Below are 23,061 nucleotides of genomic sequence, written 5' to 3' on the forward strand. Positions count from 1 at the left end.
CTGTGAGAGAGGCAGTGAGAGGCAACTAGAAAGAGAGGCAATGTGAGCATATAGGTGGGGGGGGGGGGGGGGGGGGGGGGGTTGTACAAGAAGGGGAAAATAAGATAATCTGTAACTAGTTGGAGGTAATCAGGCATGCTTGAGGATATGAAGCATGAGTTGTGTCTCTCTTCTATCATAGCTGTCATAGGCTGTATAGTCCTATTCAATGTGTCTGTGTGTTGATCCCAATGACATGGAGTCTCATTGTTCCTCTCTTGTTTCTCCAGACTGGCTGCAGGCAGTCCAGTCCCTGACTGTCCTCTCAATCTCGGTTTCATCAAATCAGAGAATCTTGTTTCTCATGGCCTTTTACTGAGGAGTGGCTTCCATCTGGCCACTCTACCATAAAGGCATGATTGGTGATTTGCTGCAGAGATAGTTGTCCTTCTGGAATTTTCACCCATCTCCACAGAGGAACTCTGGAGCTCTGTCAGAGTGACCATCAGGTTCTTGGTCACCTCCCTGACCAAGGCCTTTCTTCCTTGATTGCTCAGTTTGGCCAGGCGGCCAGCTCTAGGAAGAGTCTTGGTGGTTTCAAACTTCTTCCATTTAAGCATGATGGAGGCCACTGTGTTCTTGGGGACCTTCAATGCTGCAGAAATGTTTTGGTCCCTTTCCCAGATCTGTGCCTCGACACAATCCTGTCTCTGAGGTCTACAAACAATTTATTCGACCTCATGGTTTGGTTTTTGCTCTAACATGCACTGTCAACTGTGGGACCTTATATAGGCCGGTGTGTGCCTTTCCAAATTACGTCCAATCAATTGAATTTACCACAGGTGGACTCCAATCAAGTTGTAGAAACATCTCAAGGATGATCAATGGAAACAGGATGCACCTGAGCTCAATTTTGAATCTCATAGCGAAGGTTCTAAATGCTTATGTAAATAAGGTATTTCTTATGGTCTGTCATTTCTCTTTGCTTATTTGAGCTGTTCTAGCTGTTCCACCACTACTTTGTCACAACACAGCTGATTGGCTCAAAGCATTAAGACGGAAAGACATTTTACAAATTAACAAGGCACACTTGTTAATTGAAATGCATTGCACATTTAACTACCTCATGAAGCTGGTTGAGAGAATGCCAAGAGTGTGCAAAGCTATCATCAAGGCAAATGGTGGATACTTTGAAGAATCTCAAATATATTTTGATTTGTTTGACACTTTTGGTTACTACATGATTCCATAGGTGTTATTTCATAGTGTTGATGTCTTCACTATTATTCTATAATGTAGAAAAATATTAAAAATAAAGAAAAACCCTTGAATGAGTAGCTGTGTCCAAACTATTGACTGATACTGTATATTTTAAAATATATGATCATATATTTAAAACCCATAAATGTGACAGACATTTTAAAATATATGATTATATATTTTAATAACGTATATAAATCCCCCACCCATACAAAAAGTAATATTGTGGAAATGTATTTTCATCATGCAAAACGCACTTAGAACATGAGTTTTTTTGTTCAATGCATTTATTGATTTGAAAAGTATTCCAGAATGGCGTATATTTAAAAACAATACACACGTAGAGATTCATTATTTTCTAATTGTATTTGGTGTTAGGTAACATAATCATTTTTAAATGTAATATATTGTTATTTATATTTTATTGTAAGTGCAAAATTGTCCTCTGTATTGGTCATTGGGACGTACATATAAAAAAGTACATTATACAGTCAGTGAGTTGGTGAAAAACATAGTTGCGGCATCCAGGTGCCCACGACAGAAGACATTTCTTGACAAGCTCTTATTTAAAAAAATGTGCATTACTATAGCATTTTTGCATGTTCTCTATAGTTATGTACTTGAAAATGTATAAATTAACCAATTCGGCACATTGGGCAAACTCCTGGCAGACTCCCATAGGGCAGCGCACAATTGGCCCAGCGTCGTCTGGGTTTGGCCGGGGCAGGCCATCACTGTAAATAACAATTTGTTCTTATCTGACTTGCCTAGCTAAATAAAGGTTAAAGAAAAAAATCTATTAAAAAAATTGTTACAAAATATTGTGATGTAATTATTCCCCGTGTCAGTCGGAAACTGTGCAAACACATTGCTGCCATCTTGTGGACAAAATCTAACTCAATATATGGCCTTTCTCTTTTTTTTTGCATTTCAAAGATGTTGGAACAAAAAAATTAAATGGAAAACACATTTTCTTGGTTTGTATTATATTTTAACTGATCTAATGTGTTATATTCTCCTACATTCATTTCACATTTCCACAAACTTCAAAGTGTTTCCTATCAAATGGTATCGAGAATATGCCTGTCCTTACTTCAGGTCCTTACTTCCGGTCCAGGTGTATTGATATATTATGCGTGTTTTTTACGTTTGGAACGGCACATTTCAAACCAATTTAAAAGGTTCTACTTAACATGGTTCGAGCACTAAGGTACGTTAGCGAGATTTAATTGTATGAACAGTTAACTTTAGTTCAAGGTCGATATAGTAGCTAAACGTTTTACCTTTGAATTGCCACAGGAAATGACAGTATTGTAGCTTAGATTTTAGATCAATTTATTCTCAGTTGTGCCTTGCAAGTGCTTCGCCAACTGATCTATTTTGTTCGCTACACTCGCATTAACATCTACTAATCATGTGTATGTGACCAATACAATTTTATTTGTATTAATGTGGATATAAGCATTTCGCTACACTCGCATTAACATCTACTAATCATGTGTATGTGACCAATACAATTTTATTTGTATTAATGTGGATATAAGCATTTCGCTACACCCGTAATAACGTCTGCTCAATGTGTGTGCGACCAATACAATTTGATTAGAATAAAATGTGATTTGATTCGGAGTGGATTAAACTCGGATGGAAGGATTGCATTGTTTGACCTGGCTAAAATGTGACGATTTTTGCTCTTGCTCCGCTCAGAAGCAAACGCGCTCCAAATCTGAAGAAGGAACAGTATGACAAAGATGACCCTGAAGTGTACGAAGACATGTCTGTCCTAGATAAGATACAATATGTTATATGTAGATGTAATGGAGATGCCCGTGTGAACAGAATTATGATTACTTTCATATCATAGCCATCAACATCTGCACAAAGTTGATTGTCAAGAATGATTATATGGAGTGGAGTGTGTCCTTTACTTGACCGATAGTTGTCATTGTTGCTTTAGACCAGTGGTCACCAACCGGTCCGTCGCAATCAACTGGTCGATCTTCAAGGCTTTCCTAGTCGATCACCAAACATTTCTGTAGAATGTAAGACTAATTCTGCCTGCAGGCGGACGGAGAGATCTGTGGCTAAATCGAGTTCGCCTACTGTGCTAGCCAATCGGATAGCTCAAGTCACCGTTCCTACAGTTTCCAATACCTCCGCCACAGAAAAGTTTGATACTAGACCAGGTGAGATTTCACAACTTTTAAAACCATGACCAGAGAGACTGTCAAAGAATACAGCCAAGAGCTGCTGTTTTTACGAGTGAGTTAATTTCTTACGTTTTTATTCTACACTGTTAACTGTTTTTATTGAACACTTACAAAACACAAAATGCCCTATTAGATAGTCCTTCGTTTTTATTATTATTAGAATCTCATCCTGTGTGGCTCAGTTGGTAGAGTATGACGCTTGCAACGCCAGGGTTCGATTCCCACAGGGGACCAATATGAGAAACTGTATGAACTCACTACTGTAAGTCGATTAATATATAAAAGTGTCTGCTAAATTAATAAAATGAATGTCAAATGTGAATGTCTAAATTTAATATTGAGGAATATTTCACTATCTTAGGTCATAAGAACAACATGAATTTGTGCAGTGCAACTCAAGTTTTGGCATCAGTGTCACTGGATGAAAGGAATGATAGAGCAGGGACAGTGAGAGATGGACCCTCTACTGCTCTCTCCGTTTAGACTTTCGACTTCAGTGCGTTCAAGACAACTGGGAACTCTGGGGAAGAAAACCAGATCCAACCGAGAAATTGTTTTAAATGGTTATCCCAACACGGAATTCGAAGGTGGAAACTCTGGCCTCTTTCTAGAGCTCAGACTTTCCGACTTAAAAATGACTGACATCATGATTTGGCAGCATTTATTTAACTGGGATCCCCAGTTGTCTTGAAAACACCATGACCATCAGATGCATCAGTCCAGTAAAATAAAAAAGCTACTTATTTCAATTTATGCTCAGCTGTGCCTTGCAAGTGTTCCACCAACTGATCTATTTTGCTGGAGTCAGCTCGAGTTTTGAAATCTAATATGGTCTGAGAACAATATTGGCGTTATAGGCATATAGCCACTATGATGTGGAAATGTAGGCTATTGGGCCTACTGCACAAACCTTCATTCTACAACTGTTTTATTTATTTAATCTATTTCTTTTTTATCTGAACAGATCTCAGCTTGCTTTTTGACTGCGAAAGGGATCTTGACTCAGAAAAGGTTGGTGACCACTGCTTTAGACCAATTTCAAGTTTCCATTCAATCTCCTCTCAATTTACAATCTTTTCAAGAGGTCCTCACAGTATACAAAGGACAAGTTTGAGTCCCATGATACCAACATCTCGGTGAGTCTATTTGCATAGTTAAACTTCTTTGCTGAAATCTTTGAGCCCTACTCAGTGAGTCTTATTGTTGTTTCTCTTTGCCACTGTATAAACTCATGGCATGTGGTGTTCAGATGGACAGTGACCAGGAAGATGGTGTTGAAGAGGTGAGTCAACTGCAAGTAAAGAGTATGAGTCATTAGCAGCAAAACAGCACAATACGGTGCAGAGCATTCGATTTGGCTGCCAGGGGGCAAGGAGTCCCCCAGCTCTGCTAAAACCATTGAGAACTACGTCCCGTTTTCAAGGGATTGTTAAATAAATGTAAACTATTTTGTTTTTATATCACCACATCTTGAAGAGCATAGTTAGAACTACACATTTCTGATTATTTCCCATTTAGCGCTATCATCATAGTTATACAGCAAGTAATTGCATGCTTTTCAGGATCAGTAAACATCAATTGATCATTTATTTTCATAAACAGTGGGGCAAAAAAGTATTTAGTCAGCCACCAATTGTGCAAGTTCTCCCACTTAAAAAGATGAGGCCTGTAATTTTCATCATAGGTTCACTTTAACTATGACAGACAAATTGGAAAAAAAAATCCAGAAAATTCCATTGCAGGATTTTTTATGAATTTATTTGCAAATTATGGTGGAAAATAAGTATTTAGTCAATAACAAAAGTTGATCTCAATACCTCGTTATATACCCTTTGTTGGCAATGACAGAGGTCAAACATTTTCTGTAAGTCTTCACAAGGTTTTCACACACTGTTGCTGGTATTTTGGCCAATTCCTCCATGCAGATCTCCTCTAGAGCAGTGATGTTTTGGGGCTGTTGCTGGGCAACAGACTTTCAACTCCCTCCAAAGATTTTCTATGAGGTTGAGATCTGGAGACTGGCTAGGCCACTCCAGGACCTTGGAATGCTTCTTACGAAGCCACTCCTTCGTTGCCCGGGCGGTGTGTTTGGGATCATTGTCATGCTTAAAGACCCAACCACGTTTCATTTTCAATGCCCTTGCTGATGGAAGGAGGTTTTCACTCAAACTCTCACGATACATGGCCCCATTCATTCTTTCCTTTACACGGATCAGTCGTCCTGGTCCCTTTGCAGAAAAACAGCCCCAAAGCATGATGTTCCCACCTTCATGCTTCACAGTAGGTATGGTGTTCTTTGGATGCAACTCAGCATTCTTTGTCCTCCAAACACGACAAGTTGAGTTTTTACCAAAAAGTTCTATTTTGGTTTCATCTGACCATATGACATTCTCCCAATCTTCTTCTGGATCATCCAAATGCTCTCTAGCAAACTTCAGACGGGCCTGGACATGTACTGGCTTAAGCAGGAGGACACGTCTGACACTGCAGGATTTGAGTCCCTGGTGGCGTTGTGTGTTACTGATAGTAGGCTTTGTTACTTTGGTCCCAGCTCTCTGCAGGTCATTCACTAGGTGAGATCTTGCGTGGAGCCCCAGATCGAGGGAGATTATCAGTGGTCTTGTATGTCTTCCATTTCCTAATAATTGCTCCCACAGTTGATTTCTTCAAACCAAGCTGCTTACCTATTGCAGATTCAGTCTTCCCAGCCTGGTGCAGGTGTACAATTTTGTTTCTGGGGTCCTTTGACAGATCTTTGGTCTTGGCCATAGTGGAGTTTGGAGTGTGACTGTTTGAGGTTGTGGACTTTTTATACTGATAACAAGTTCAAACAGGTGCCATTAATACAGGTAACGAGTGGAGGACAGAGGAGCCTCTTAAAGAATAATTTACAGGTCTGTGAGAGCCAGAAATCTTGCTTGTTTGTAGGTGACCAAATACTTATTTTTCCACCATAATTTGAAAATAAATTCGATAAAAATCCAACAATGTTATTTTCTGGATTTTTTTTCTTCTCATTTTGTCTGTCATAGTTGAAGTGAACCTATGATAATTACAGGCCTCATCTTTTTAAGTGGGAGAACTTGCACAATGGGTGGCTGACTAAATACTTTTTTGCCCCACTGTACGTGAGGGTAGCCTATATATTTGTCACCTGTCATTAAGCATGCTTCATCAGAGATTAAGCTTTAATCTCAAGTCTTCATCATGGTAAAGTTGTCAGTTGGACTACTGTCATCACCACTAGATGGCAAGTAAATCAAATACATAGCCATCTAGTTCATCCCCTGAAAGATTGATTGTTAACTAGCCATTGATGTGATCTGTTATTAGCTAGCTAGCCAATTTGACGTGGTCCATCAATCATAATTGATATAATAGTGATGACATCAACATTTTATGAAATAACACAAGGCATGTTAAACAAATCAAAATATATTTTAGATTATTTAAAGTAGCCTTGATGACAGCTTTGCACACTTGTCATTCTCTCAACCAGCTTCACCTGGAATGCTTTTTCAACAGTCTTGAATGAGTTCCCACATATGCTGAGAACTTGTTGGCTGCTTTTCCTTAACTCTGCGGTCCAACTCATCCCAAACCATCTCAATTGGGTTGAGGTCGGGTGATTGTGGAGGCCATGTCATCTGATGCAGCACTCCATCACTCTCCTTCTTACACAGCCTGGAGGTGTGTTGGGTCATTGTCCTGTTGAAAAACAAATTATAGTCCCACTAAGCGCAAACCAGATGGGATGGTGTATCGCTGCAGAATGCTGTGGTAGCCATGCTGGTTAAGTGTGCCTTCAAATCTAAATAAACCACAAACATTGTACAAGCAAAGCAGCCCCACACCATCACACCCCTCCATGCTTCAAGGTGGGAACCACATCATTCATTCACCTACTCTGCGTCTCACAAAGACACAGCGGTTGGAACCAAAAATCAGACCACATGACAGATTTCCACTGGTCTAATGTCCATTGCTTGACATGTTAAATGTGGTGTCTTCTCTCCAATGACATGGCATGGGGAAACAGGAAGATGTTTTCTGATTATGTGGGAAGTGAGTATTTTCCATTTAGTCAATTCATACTATTGAGACCATATTCTACTATGATTCCCAGTGAGTTGAATTTTGAACCTGTCTGGAGAATAGATGTCATAGTCTGGTATAGAGGTCATAGACGAAGGCTGTTTCCTTGAAACCACTAAACTACTTTGTTGTTGTAGAGGGAAAATCTCAGCAAGAAGTGGAGGCAGAGGATGAAGAAGCTAGGAATATTCAGAGACAATTGGCTGTCTATCTTAGTGAGGAGGACTATGATCTAAACCTTCTTCAGGTATACATTATCAGCAATTACTGTAAGTATACAGTTGAAGTCTGAAGTTTATATACACCTTAGCCAAATACAATTCAACTCAGTTTTTCACAATTCCTGACATTTAATCCTAGTAAAAATTCCCTGTTTTAGGTCAGTTAAGATCACCACTTTATTTTAAGAAAGTGAAATGTCAGAATAATAGTGGAGTGATTTATTTCAGCTTTTATTTCTTTCATCACATTCCCAGTGGGTCAGAAGTTTACATACACCCAATTAGTATTTGGTATTATTGCCTTTAAATTGTTTAACTTGGGTAAAACATGTCGGGTTGCCTTCCACAAGCTTCCCACAATAATTTGGGTGAATTTTACCTTGACTTTGTTGTCCTTGAGCCATTTTGCCACAACTTTGGAAGTATGCTTGGGGTCATTGTCCATTTGGAAGACCCATTTGCGACCAAGCTTTAACTTTAACTGATGTCTTGAGATGTTGCTTGAATATATCCACATAATTTTTCTTCATCATGATGCCGTCTATTTTGTGAAGTGCACCAGTCCCTCCTGCAGCAAAGCACCCCCACAACATGATGCTGCCACCCCCTTGCCTCAAGGTTGGGATGGTGTTCTTTGGCTTGCAAGCATCCCCCTTTTTCCTCTAAACATAACGATGGTCATTATGGCAAAACAGTTGTATTTTTGTCTCATCGGACCAGAGAACATTTCTCCAAAAAGTACGATCTTTGTCCCCATGTGCAGTTGCAAACCGTAGTCTGGCTTTTTTAAATGGCGGTTTTGGAGCAGTGGCTTCTTCCTTGCTGAGCAACCTTTCAGGTTATGTCGATATAGGATTCATTTTACTGTGGATATAACTATTTTTGTACCTGTTTCTTCCAGCTTCTTCACAGGGTTCTTTGCCGTTGTTCTGGGATTGATTCAAATTTTTTGCACCAAAGTACGTTCATCACTAGGAGACAGAATTCGTCTCCTTCCTGAGCGGTATGACGGCTGCGTGGTTCCATGGTGTTTATACTTGCGTACTATTGTTTGTACAGATGAACGTGGTACCTTCAGGTGTTTGGAAATTACTCCCAAGGATGAACTAGACTTATTTTTCTGAGGTCTTGGCTGATTTCTTTTGATGTTCCCAGGATGTCAAGCAAATAGGCACTGAGTTTGAAGGTAGGCCTTGAAATACATCCACAGGTACACCTCCAATTGACTGTGGCTAATTGACATCATTTATCAGAAGCTTGTAAAGCCATGACATTTTCTGGAATTTTCCAAGCTGTTTAAAGGTACAGTCAACTTAGTGTATGTAAACTTCTGACCCACTGGAATTGTGATACAGTGAAATAATCTGTCTGTAAACAATTGTTGGAAAAATTACTTGTGTCATGCACAAAGTAGATGTCCTAACCGACTTGCCTAACCTATAGTTTGTTAACAAGAAATTTGTGGAGTGGTTGAAAAACGAGTTTAATGACTCCAACCTAAGTGTATGTAAACCTCCGACTTCAATTGTACATACTTGAGCCTCTAGCTCTATCAAAGCAAGAAACAGCATTTCACTGTTGTCCTCAGACCGAGACAGAGAGACAGACACTAAGTTTGCTGTAGAGAATGGTGTGAAGAGGATTGTTAAGGACCTGAAGCAGATGTCCCAGAAGGAGAGAATTAGCTGCTGAGGAAGGAATCACCAGAGCTAATCGGAGCTCATTCAGGACTTGAAGTCCAAGGTATGATAAACACAACATCACTACTACTGTATGTGCGGCAGAAAAAGAAACTGACAGTGTAAACCACAATGTTGTTGAACCTGTAACAAGAGTTACAGTATGTTGGTGTTACAGTTACTAATGGTGTTGAGTGGTAATGTCGTACTGTTTGCCGATGGTGTTTTGTGCACTTGGCAGAGCTGAACGACGAGCTACAGGCCCTTTTGGAAATGGTCAATGATGGACGCATCCCACCGGGAAAGGGTGCCAACTACCTCAAGACCAAACAGCAGCTTTATCTAAATTAAGTATATATTTTATTTGTAACATAAATTGCATAAACAATGCCATTGAGAATGGACTCACTTATTGTTTCTCTCCTGAGTCACTGCACAAACATCAGTTTCTACCTCATCCTGAAAGCAAAGCATATTCCTGCACACAACCACCCAGTGATTGAAAGACTGCTGATTTACAGGAATGTGAGTAGATGCATTGTCATTTTGCTTATGATTGATAAAATGTTTAGGCCTATATCAATGTTTCTTGGTCGCATACACAGATTTGTAGGTGCAGTGTTTCTAGCTCCAGCAGTCCAGGAATACCTAGCAATAAAAAAAACTATACACATAATCCAGATTCGTATTATATCAGAACAAGCAATGCCATAGACTGAAATATAAATACTGTGGCCAGTTTATTAGATACACCCATCTAGTACTGGGCCGGACCAAGCGGTGCCTCCAGAACAGCCTGAATTATCAGGGGCATGGAAACATGTTCAATTAGTATCAAGGGACCTAACGTGTGCCAGGAAAATATTTCCCACACTACCGCCACCAGCCTGTACGATTCTTGCCATTCTCCTTCGACCTCTCATCAGCGAGCTGTTTTCACACACACTGGACTGCCGTTTTTGTGTTTGCTGCACCATTCTCTGTAAACCCTAGACACTTGTGTGTGAAAATCCCCCGAAGGCTGGCCGTTTCTGAGATACAGACGATCATACCACGCTCAAAGTTGCTTCCGTCACTCGTTTTGCCCATTTTAACGTTCATTCGAACAGTAACTGAATGCTTCGATGCCTGTCTGCCTGCTTTGTATAGCAATCCACGGCCATGTGACTCACTGTCTGTAGGAGCAAATCATTTTTGTGAACAGGGTGGTGTACCTAAAACTGGCAGTTGAGTGTATATACATGGAATGTAGTCAACTTATACAGTGCTTGTCATATAGTTAGTATGAATCAGATTGTGTCCTATAATAATTGGGTCCTCTGACTGTCCCTGCAGCTGATAAATGACATGGGTGAGGTAGATGCTTGGCTTGCCCCACAGCTGCTCTCTGCAGGCCAGAATGAGATGGCTGCTATGAAGCCAGGGAGTAGCAAGCAGATCACCAACAACAAGGTGAGAAATGAGTATGATGTTCATCCATTGGGTGATGTTTGCATACTTCAGGATTTTGGCAATGAGGCCCTTTATCTACTTCAGTCAGATGAACTCATGTTTACCATTTTTGTGTCTGAGTGCAGTTTGAGTGAAGTTGCTAACTAGTGTTAGCACAATGACTGGAAGTCTGAGTATCTGTTAGTGTGCTAGTAGATACCCACGGACTTCATTGTGCTTATGCTTGTTAGCAGTGGCTCATGGAACCACCTAACTTCCTTCATACTGTACACTGAGACATAAAAATGCCATCTATGATTTAATTTGACTCTGGGGAAGTAGATAAATGGTCTCATTGCCAAAATCCCAAAGTATCCCTTTAAAGGTACACTCAGCAATATGATGCTTCCATGCTTACTTTGTGCATCTACGTGCGGCTAAACTTCTCAGCTGTTTTGGTCCTATTGCTACCACGCAGACCCATGCGCAGCAGACCCATGCGCAGATACTGTGTGAGAGGGATATCACACTCATCGCAATATCTGAAGTGCTGCTCGTGGCAATGTAAGTTTGCTGAGTCTACATCTAAGCTGGATTGGTCCCTATGTTGTCAGATGTCTGAAGAGGCTGGGGCTGAACCATCATACTCTGACTTGGATGAAGAGGCTGCCCTGCACTTCTACAGAGGAATGGAGAGGCTGAAACTGAATAGGACCTACAGGCTGAGGTGAAGGGTGAGTGTTACCAGGTACATTTACTCAAGTTCAGAGTAGGAATGAGATGGGCAAGGCTTGATGGGAGGTCTATTTCTTCGTTGCAGATGAAGAGGAGTTGGATCCAGATACCAAGAGAAGCATTACCCACCAGGTACAGTGTCTCACCCTCTTGAGTATTATCCTTTAAACATGTAGAAATTAGTTACACACAAGTATACAGCAGTAATTATTTATTGTACAGCTTAGCCTTCATGTACAATATTTGTTTCCATACTCATTGTACAAAGCACAATATTAAGAAAACATTTTCACCCAGTACTTCAAATCATGACCTTCATCAGATTATTCTAGTACTTTATATGTTAGAGTATTCCCTTCCCGGTTTAAAACTTTTGTCTAATTTGTACATGCTGCTCGATCCTTTCCGCTAATGGCCAAGAACCAAGGGTTTACACCAAAGAGGAAGAAGACTGACCGCAATCGCAGAGTCAAACAGAGAGAATTTCAGACTAGCCAAGATCCGCATAACGGGACAAGTTTGTAGACAACATTTGAAACTTGAAGTTGCAGTGTATAAAATGTATACAAATCCTATGTATGATAGTGTTTTGCAGGCATTACTTACACCTCCTGCAGGCACATCTTTCAGGACCTCTGAGGGGTATACTACAAAGCAGAACCAATGAGTTAGCCAGCTTACTTTGATTAACAACCAGAAACAACTGTTGATTTTCTGAATCATTTAGAAAAATAAACTTAGGTTGAGTTAATTAGACCATAGCCCATTTCAAGCTTGGTTATTTATTAGTTCAGAATAGAGGCAATTTATCTGGCTAACTCCTTGATCCTGCTTTGTAGTGTGTATGCTGATATGATATACTGTATTTGATAGCAAAATTGACAACTTGTATAATTTAACTAGTGTCAATTATGGATCAAATTGAATTCCAAGTGTATTTTTGAAAAAAACCTACATTAAAATCTTGAATGTATTCCAGGTTCATGAAGTCTGTTGTGAGGAGACAAGATAGTGGAGAGCTGTCTGGTATTCGTGCTGGACTTAGTGTCAAACTCAAATAACCAACCAAACCGTTTCCACACATTTGCAAGTAAATTACACAATCACTGATAGCTAGCTGTATGGGGTGTCATGCCTTCAAGGAAGACTGTTCCCTCTGTGGAGTAGATTTGTGATTTGTCCAGCACATAAAATATCAACATACAGTTAAAGTTTAATGTTCCGAGTCTGTTACTTTACTGATGTACTCTGTCTGTGATATTACTCTGACAAACTGCTATGAGGTTAAGTCAATTCATTGGTTGGCATTATCATTCCACAACCAATATGTTGTAATCTGCCTTGTGACATGAGTATGATACTTAAAGTTAAGGTGATCAAGGATTGTTTTGCTGTGATTATGTAAATATTAGATTTTAAAGGCAGAGTGTGTACTGAAACCTACATATGCATGCACATGAATGTCTGATCTAGGACGGTGAAAGCCCTGCAAGATAAAATGAAGATCCAAACTAGACAAGCATGAATTAAGATTTCAGAAGAAAGTAGAGCTAGTGCCCTGCCCCAGGGACTTGTACGACACGTTACTGTGTTTCATCGGACCACCAAAGCCAGCCCTCCCAGTAAGCAGCACAGTTTACTGGAGTGTATTCATTAGTCAGATTCTGTGAGAAGCGATCTTACTCTAGGAAGCAAACATATCAAACAGGGAGGGACGTCCATGAATTTGTCCAGTTGTAACCTGTTTTTGTTGCATAACGTTTTCTGTTTGGAGTGAAGTTTCCATTGCAACTAATGAAAACACCTCTGGGGTCTCAGTCTTGTTGGGTTATGATTTGGCTGTGAGCTCTGGTCAGGTTACTGACAATACTGTCCTCGATCTCCACATCTCTGCTTGCTTCCTCATCCGTAAGTACTAGCTTGGCCTGAGTGTAAGGGGTCACCACCACTACATAACCTCGTCTGGTGTCCAGTACGCTGGCCACCACAGCCTGTTGTCCAGTGCCCGCCGAGCTCTGTCCAGCAGGATGGACGGGTCCATCTCCAGCTTGAAGCAAATGCCTGTGGAGCCCAGTCCACCAGCGGCGACAACATCTTGGGGACCATCTTCATACTGATCTATAGGACAGAAGAGGCTTGGCTTACAGTGGATCAATGAGCATGTGCTTTTGTATTTGATGGCTTTCTTTACTCACCTGAAGTGGTCCATTGGAGGACTGGATTTTGTGCTCTGGCATTTCTGATGCTGGAATGTAAAAATCTGACACTGCTGCAGCCAAATAAAACATGGCCGTAGACCCTGAGAGGGGAGTGAACACCGAGTGCATGTTTAATATACCAGCACATGCATGTACTGTACACCCCGATAAGCCCTGCTACTACTTCTAGTTGAGTGTTAGTACCTACCTATGGGCCTGAGTGCCTGTGCTGCAGCTTTGAGGTGGTGCAGGTACTCAGACAGGGTGCTGAACTCCACAGGCAGAAGAAGCCGTGCCTCTTTTACCGCCTGGTAACGCATCAGGACTTTGCCAATGTTGGGAAGTGCCTGCTGGTTGACCATGACTTGGCCACAGCCAGAACCCTCTATTGTCCAGCAGATTAATCCCAGAGTGAAGGGATATAAGGAGCGGTGTCTGTGCAGGAAGATCACAGCGTAGCCGGACTCTAGTAAGTACTCTGCCGAAGAGGCTCCGTGCTGGCCACGGCTGAAGTTATCCAGGAAGCGGATGGTGCAAGACTCCAGGGGGACCTGAGGTGATCAGCACCATCCTGCTCAGCAAAAGCTGTCATCTACCTTTTGACTTCCTCTACATGGAATGGAAGGGAAAACTCGTCAGACAGCTTCCCATCTACAGTGAGGGTCCAGGGTTCTGCAATGCCTGGTCAAGCCAGGGAGACAAATCTACAAAACAAAAATGACATTGAAAAAGTATGTAAAACCTACGCAGTGTGTAATTGTAATTTGTGGGACAAATGTCGGAGTAAGGTGTGGGAGGAGCGGAGACATTGTTTTCAGAGTTACTTTTAAACGTTCTGGTAGGAATAGGATAATTGTGACCCTTAAACTTTTGAGGGGACGAATAGTAGTCACGAGTTGATTATTTGACTGGTTGGCATATGGGATAATTATGTTAGACTCACTTTTGTCTACTAGCTACAACTTCAAACTACACTTTACAGCTGCTAACGTTAGCCATGCAAATTGTGCACTGGAATGCGGTTCACATTCGTTGTTACTAGGATGTTCATTGGCATGGGGAACGCACTTAAGATCATTCGGCTCGTGTTGCAGTTGTCAGTGAATTAGCTTAATATTTCAATGAATCTTATTAATAGAAACATTACTTACTTTTAAAGACATCGAAAGAAAGTCACTGATGATTGAGAAGTAGTGGTCGACTTCCTGATGTTGTCTGGCGTGACGTCTTCTATTATCTATTCCATTGCAATTTAAACAACTCAGAACTATGTCGCCACCTATCGTCGTGGAAGTTGAATTGTCAGAAGACTTTTCCTTACAAATAAATGTTGTTGCTAGCCTATACATTGTGTGTCAGTTATCACACTTAAACAATTTTGGCAGATATAATAATAACCTATGCAGTGATTGAGCTATCTTTATCTAGATACTGTACCTACAGGGCAAGCAAACGTCCCCCTGTGCCATTAAGGACCTTTTGGCACAGGCCATAGTAAGCCTCAGTAGAAGACCACACCAGTAAGGCAAACATCAGACAAAAGCCTGAGAGACTGCAGAATTACCCCACCACTGCCAGCAATGAAGTGATTGAGGGGGAACAGCTGGAGCTAGGCTTCAACCAGCGACAGGACAAGTGCACTTCCTACAAGTCCACATCTCTTGGCAGAGACTGTACTCCTCTTTCATATAGCACACACAAACCCAGGTGAGAACAGGGGCACAGTTAAATCAAAGGCCTGAGAGAATTGGCATGGGCCCTCAAAAGGTTCAACAGCTGCACCATTGAGAGCTTCTTGACGGGCTACATCACTGTTTGGTATGGCAACTTCTTGGCATCGTAAGGCGATACAGAGGGTATTGCGTACAGCCCAGTACATCACTGGGGCCGAGCTCCCTGCCATCCAAGACCTCTATACCAGGCGGTGTCAGAGGAAGGCCAAAAAAATGGTCAAAGACTCCAACCACACAAGTCCTAGAACTTTGTCTCTGCTACCGCACAGCGAGCGGTACCGGAGCGCCATGTCTAGGACCAAAAAGCACTTGAACAGCTTTTACTCCCAAGCCATAAGACTGCTGAACAGTTAAGCAAATGGCTACCCAGACTATTTGCATTGACCACTTTTTATTTGGACTGACTCTCTTGTACCGGCTTTATGCACACTCACTGGACTCTACCCACACACTCACACGTACAACACTGACATTCCAACACACACACACACTCTTCACAAACGCTGCCGATACTCTGCTTATGATCTATCCTGATTTTCTAGTCACTTTTACCCCTACCTACATGTACACTACTGTTCAAAAGTTTGCGGTCACTTAAATGTATATTTTTTTCTTTCTTTGTTCCCCATTAAAATAACATCAAATTGATCATAAATACAGTGTAGATATTGTTAATGTTGTAAATTACTATTGTAGCTGGAAATGGCAATATTTTTAATGGAATATCTACATAGGCCCATTGTTAGCAACTATCACTCCTGTGTTCCAATGGAGTGTTAACAAATCCAAGTTTATCATTTTAAAAGGCTAATTAAAATGTTTTCATTAAATAGTACCCACAAAACAGTCGTCTCAACTTCAACAGTGAAGAGGCGACTCCGGGATGCTGGCCTTCTAGGCAGAGTTGCAAAGACAAAGCCATATCTCAGACTGGCCAATAAAAATAAAAGATTAAGATGGCCGAAAGAACACAGACACTGGACAGAGGAACTCTGCCTAGAAGGCCAGCATCCTGGAGTCACCTCTTCACCTTTGACATTGAGACTGGTGTTTTGCGGGTACTATTTCATGAAGCTGCCAGTTGAGGACTTGTGAGGTGTCTGTTTCTCAAACTAGACACTCGAATGTACTTGTCCTCTTGCTCAGTTGTGGACCGGGGCCTCCCACTCCTCTTTCTATTCTTGTTAGAGCCAGTTTGCACTGTTCTGTGAAGGGAGTAGTACACAGCTTTGTACAAGATATTCAGTTTCTTGGCAATGACTCTCATGGAATAGCCTTCATTTCTCAGAACAAGAATAGACTGATGAGTTTCAGAAGAAAGTTATTTGTTTCTGGCCATTTTGAGCTTGCACTCGAATCCACAAATGCTGATGCTCCAGATACTCAACTAGTCTAAAGAAGGACAGTTTTATTGCTTCTTTAATCAGAACAACTTATTGCTTCTTTAATCAGAACAACAGGTTTCAGCTGTGCTAACATAATTGCAAAATTGTTTTCTAATGATCAATTAGCCTTGATCAACTTCGATTAGCTAACACAACGTGCCATTGGAAGACAGGAGTGATGGTTGCTGATAATGGGCCTCTGTACGCCTATGTAGATATTCCATAGAAAATCTGCCGTTTCCAGTTACAATAGTCATTTACGACATTAACAATGTCTACACTGTTTTTCTGATCAATTTGATGTTATTTTAAAGAACAAAAGATGTGCTTTTCTTTAATAAACAAGGACATTTCTAAGTGACTCTAAACTTTTGAACGGTAGTGTAGGTCCAAGAGGCTTCTAAACAGCTTCTACCCCCAAGCCAAACTTTTTAATGATAGTGTACATAATATCTAAATTACCTCAAATACCTCCTACCACTGCGTATTGACAAGGTACCGGTACTCCTTGTGTGTATAGTCTCATTATTGTTATTTTGTGTTACTATTCCCTTTTCATTTTTTTGCACATTTTTCTTACTTAACACTACATTGTTGGGAAAGGGCTTGTAAGTAAGCATCGTAAAGTCTTCACCTGTTGTATTCGCCGCATGTGACAAATAAAATGTTATTTGATTTAGTCTGATTACATACAAAGAGTCTACACATTAACCTGAAGTGATACAAATGGCAACTGCACAATAACACAGTGACCAGCTACTGTATTGACAGCGTGGTATCTATGTCTCCGTATTTGGCTATAGCTACATTCAACACACAATGTAATTGTAGATCATTTGCTTATTCCCATCACATATTTGTGATGGGAAATATGATTGGCAACCTGTTTGCAGCTCAAGTGAAGCATTTTCAATGAGTACCCACTGGAGGCTCTGTTTTCCAACTGAAAACTGTATGAGGAAGCTGAAACACTGTATATACTGTACTAATAGTGATCAGACATTTTTGATTCCAGCAAAGTATGAATTAACCAAAAATGTCAATATGTCTTATAACATGAACATTACTAAGATAGTGCTCCGTGTAGAAGACTAGATGCTGCTAACAACAGTATAATCTGAAGTCAAGGATAGTAGTCAAATTAATCATTTTTTGCAATTAAATATTACCTTTAGTAGTACTGTCATAACTCCTGTAGTAAGATTATTAATAGCTAAAAACACATTAATTTTATTTTTTATTTTTTTGTTATAATGATTCTGAGTAAATATGTGTTTTAATACTATTATTGTTTTCGTTTTATTAAGTAGTTGTAGCAGAGGCAGAGGGAGAGAGACGGCAGGGAGGGGACTAGTTTTTGTGGCTGTGTACATCGTAGAGTGCAGTAATACAGCCAGTGCAGTTTGCAATCTGCATCGTTCTTGAATTGTGTTGGAAGTAGTTCCGGGTATTTTTGTGTTGCAAACGACAGAGTCCCGGATGTTGGTTGTCGAGAGAAAGGGAAAAGGCGGAGAAGCCGAAGAGGGACGCCACGGGCACATCAGTGAGGGCACAACGGGTCTAATCTAGGACAAACGCCAAGAGAATAGGCACCTGAGGGACTTTCTTGTTGAAGATCAGTTGGAAGAGGAGTGGGCAGTTACTTCAACACTTCCCTGGACAAAGGCAACGACCACATATACCCAGGGTAAGTGAGCTGTAAGAACATGGGAATGGAAGTTGAACTGAGGCCCGTGAAATGGACGACTTTCATGGGGAAGTGAGCTGCACTGAAGTTCTGGGGATTGAGTTCAGAAATCAGGGCCTCTTGTCAGTTATCTTTTTGCTGGGACGGAGCCTATGGGGGCATCATTAGTAACGATCCAGGTAGCTCGTTGCCAATTAACTAACATGATAGCATGGTTAATCATTTTAGCTACGTTAGTTAGCTATAACTCTCTAACTTGACAGCTAGCTATCTAGCGAACGTTAGCTTACGAGCACCATTGATAACTGAGCAACTTTGACAGCTAGCATTCGTCTTCCATATCGTCAATTAGCCAGTTAGCTAGCTACCAAGTCATGTTGTAAAGAGAACCGAACCTCTTTTTACATGGTGTGTTGCTAGCTATAATGTTAGCCAGCTGTTTATCCTTGCTACTGTAACGTTAAGTGGCAAACGTTAGCTAATTTGGGAATTTTCAGGTTAGTCCAAACTGTCACACGCTCTGTCGTTAGCTTGACTGGTTGGTCAACTTGGTCCCTCACACCTCATTAGCTGTTAGAATGCGGTTCGTAGTCTGTGGGATTCCCCCATATAACGATGGAAGCTAGTATAAAACAATCCAATTGGATGTCTAATAAAAAAACGAATGCATTGGCAAATTGTCACTGGCAAGTTTGGCTACTAAGAACCACGAAAGCACTTGAGGGCAAGGCTGTGTTGATTCAGGTTCTAGTATTTTATTTGCACAATTTTGGAAACTTAATCCCACAAAAAGAGATCAGGTCTGGCTTGTCTTAATCAGCCATTCTTTAAATAGCAGCTACAGTGCTGTCTTCATGCACATGCAGCCCTGAAACTGCTGTTCAAGTTTTTCTGTTTTCAATAATGACTTGAGTAATTTATTTTATTTCACCTTATAACCAGGTAGGCCAGTTGAGAACAAGCTCTCATTTACAACTGCGACCGTGCCAAGATAAAGCAAAGCAGTGTGACAAACAACAGAGTTACACATAAACAAACGTATAGTCAATAACACAATAGAAAAATCTATGTACAGTGTGTCCAAATGTAGAAGAGTAGGGAGGTAAGGCAATAAATAGGCCATAGTGGTGAAATAATAAAAGATGTAGCATTAACACTGGAGTGATAGATGTGCAGATATACAGGGGTGCAAGAGGATAAATAACAGAATGGGGGTGAGGTGTGCTATTTACAGATTGGCTGTGTACATGTACAGTGATCGATCGGTAAGCTGCTCTGACAGCTGATGCTTAAAGTTAGTGAGGGAGATATATGGTTTTTTTTTGCACTTCGTTCCAGTCATTGGCAGCAGAGAACTGGAAGGAGAGGTGGCCAAAGAGGTGTTGGCTTTGGGGATGACCAGTGAAATATGCCTGCTGGAGCATGTGCTATAGGTGGGTGTTGCTATGGTGACCAGTGAGCTGAGATACGACAGGGGTTTACCTCGCAAAGACTTATAGATGACCTGGAACCAGTGGGTTTGGTGATGATTATGTAGTGAGGGCCAGCCAACAAGAGCATACAGGTCACAGTGGTGGGTAGTATAAGGGGCTTTGGTGACAAAACAGATGGCACTGTGATAGACTACATCCAGTTTCCTGAGTACAGTGTTGGAGGCTATTTTGTAAATGACATCGCTGTAGTCAAGGATCAGTAGTATAGTCAGTTTTACGAGGGTATGTTTGGCAGTATGAGTGAAGGGGGCTTTGTTGTGAAATAGGAAGCCAATTCTAGATTTAATTTTGGATTGGAGATGCTTAATGTGAGTCTGGAAGGAGAGTTTACAGTCTAGCCAGACACCTAGGTATTTGTAGTTGTCCACTTATTCTAAGTCAGAACCGTCCAGAGTAGTGATGCTAGTCGGGCGGGCGGTTGTGGTTGTTGAAGAGCATGCATTTTGAAGCAGTTTGAGGCCAAGGATGGATTGTTCTATGTAATTGAAGCTCGTTTGGAGGTTTGTTAAGTGTCCAAAGATGGGCCAGATGTATACAGAATGGTGTCGTCTGAGTAGAGGTGGATCAGAGAATCACCAGCAGCAACAACATTGTGTGTGTGTGTGTTTTGAGAGAAAAGTCGGCCCAAGAATTGAACCCTGTGGCACCCCCATAGGGACTGACAGAGGTCCGGACCACAGGCACTCCGATTTGACACACTGAACTCTATCTGAGAAGTAGTTGGTGAACCAGACGACGCAGTCATTAGAGAAACCAAGGCTGTTGAGTCTGCCGATAAGAATGCAGTGATTGACAGTCAAAAGCCTTGGCCAGGTCGATGAAGACGGCTGCACAGTACTGTCTTTTATCGGTGGCGGTTATGATATCGTTTAGGACCTTGAGCATGGCTGAGGTGCATCCATGGCCAGCTCGGAAACCAGATTGCATAGTGGGGGAGGTGGGGCTTGGGAAAGTTGCTGCAGGAGGTGCTGAACTGTTGGTAGGAGTAGCCAGGTGGAAAATGCTTATGGAAATTGTTGTAGATTTATCGGTGGTGACAGTGTTTCCTAGCCTCAGTGCAGTGGGCAGCTGGGAGGAGGTGCTTTTATTCTCCATGGACTTTAGTGTCCCAAAACATTTTTGCAAAGTTCTGTTTGAAAAAGCTAGCCTCGGCTTTCCTAACTGACTGAGTATATTGGTTCTTGACTTCCCTAATAAGTTGCATAGCGCTGGCTATTCAATGCTAATGCGGAATGCCATAGGTTGTTTTTGTGCTGTTCAAGGGCAGTCAAGTCTGGGGTGAACCAAGGGCTATGTCTGTTCTTAGTTCTACATTTTTTGAATAGGGCATGCTTATTTAAGATGGCGAGGAAAGCACTTTTAAAGAGCAACCAGGCATCCTCTACTGACAGAATGAGGTCAATATCCTTCCAGGATACCCGGGCCAGGTCGATTAGAAAGGCCTGCTCGCTGAAATGTTTTAGGCAGTGTTTGACAGTGATGAGTGGTGGTCGTTTGAATGCAGTCCCATTACGCATGCAGTCAGTGATTGCTGATTTCCTGGTTGTAGACGGCAGAGGTGTATTTAGAGGGTGACTTGGTCAGGATGATATCTAAGAGGGTGCCCATGGTTACGGATTGTACCTGGTAGGTTCCTTAATAATTTGAGTGAGATTGAGGGCATATAGTTTATTTGTAGGACGGCCGGGGTTTTAAGCATATCCCAGTTTAGGTCACCTAACGGTACGAACTCTGAAGATGGATGAGGGGCAATCAATTCAAATATGGTGTCCAGGGCACAGCTGGGGGCTGAAGGGGCTCTATAACAAGCGGCAAAGGTGAGAGACTTGTTTCTGGAAAGGTGAATTTTTAAACGTAGAAGCGTGAATTGAACGTGAATTGTTTGGGCACAGACATGGAAAGTATGACAACTCTGAAGGCTACCTCTGCCGTAGATTGCAACTCCGCCCCTTTTTGACAGTTCTTTCTTTTTGGAAGATGTTATAGTTAGGGATGAACATTTCAGTATTGAGTAAGCCTTTGATTCCATTAGACTTTGTTTTTTTTTAAATGGTTATTTTAGTCAGTGTCCAATTTCCCGAAGTACAGTTGTTTTGCTGAACAGTAATGGGGAGGGCTTTTCAAATGTGTATGATGAGACGAACATCATGCAATGTGACCTCAAAGTTCTCTCTCAATTCAGTAGACTTTATTGACATGGCAAGTTAAATTACTTGCATTGAAAAAATGGTGGGACCAACAGCAATAAGGTATTAATAGTAGTAGTGGAAATGGGATTACCATTTACCATTAATCTGTCTGTCTGTGCGCTCTCTCAATTAAATTGATGTGGGCTTTATTTGTATGGGAAACATATGTTTACATTGCCAAAACAAGTGAAATGAACAAAAGTGAGGAACAAAAAACATGACAATGTACAGATGACAATGTACAGTGAACATTGTAATCGTAAAGGAGTGTTTCTCAATATGCACACTGCCGTGCACCACACACTCATGCTCCGAGTGCATTCTTCAACCACGTTCTCTTGAGGACGAGAGTGTGGAGAACACGTAAAGCAATACATTTGAGATGCACTCGTACTCCCCCTACTGTGTTACCTCACGCTTCACCTCCCCATTTACTGACCCTTCTTCCAGCCAGGACAATGGCAACAACAGACAAAACAACATGTGGATAGCTAACTAACAATTATTTGTGGCTATCTTGCTAGCTAACAGTACTAGTAGCTATCCAGTTAGCCCTATTGACTTATGGGCTTGCTATCCACAGTACGCAGGCAGGTAAACATTACAAAATTAACACAACATGTATTTATTAATGTATCAAGATAAAATATTGTAGTAAGGTAACAACATATGAGATGTGAATAGGCAACATTTCATTCTAAAGTTAGTGTATTTTCTCTAGCTTCAGCTCAAATGTCCGACACTGATTTCAAGAAATGTTGCATAA

At 41.2% G+C, this 23,061-nt stretch overlaps 1 protein-coding gene and 1 pseudogene across 4 annotated transcripts in view; one reads left to right on the plus strand and one right to left on the minus strand.

Annotated features, from left to right (window-relative positions):
• Positions 1–11,749: 11,749 nt before the first annotated feature.
• Positions 11,750–23,061, minus strand: part of LOC110493264 — a 95,193-nt pseudogene continuing 83,881 nt past the window's right edge. The window contains exons 3-5 of the transcript XR_005036719.1: positions 14,017–14,489; positions 13,806–13,909; positions 11,750–13,728 (exon numbers count right to left, since the gene is read on the minus strand). The product of XR_005036719.1 is annotated as a phosphopantothenate--cysteine ligase-like (transcript). The remainder of the gene's footprint in view (positions 13,729–13,805; positions 13,910–14,016; positions 14,490–23,061) is intronic.
• Positions 18,386–23,061, plus strand: part of LOC110494637 (forkhead box protein J3) — a 166,571-nt gene continuing 161,895 nt past the window's right edge. For 2 of the 3 annotated variants that reach the window (XR_002469300.2, XM_021569875.2), the window contains exon 1: positions 18,396–18,613. The gene's annotated coding sequence lies outside the window, so the exon portion shown is untranslated. Of the gene's footprint in view, positions 18,614–23,061 lie in introns of all 3 variants that reach the window. The other variant, XM_021569877.2, reaches the window with a different exon arrangement.

Source organism: Oncorhynchus mykiss, chromosome 17, assembly GCF_013265735.2.
Source record: "Oncorhynchus mykiss isolate Arlee chromosome 17, USDA_OmykA_1.1, whole genome shotgun sequence".
NCBI lineage: Eukaryota > Metazoa > Chordata > Actinopteri > Salmoniformes > Salmonidae > Oncorhynchus > Oncorhynchus mykiss.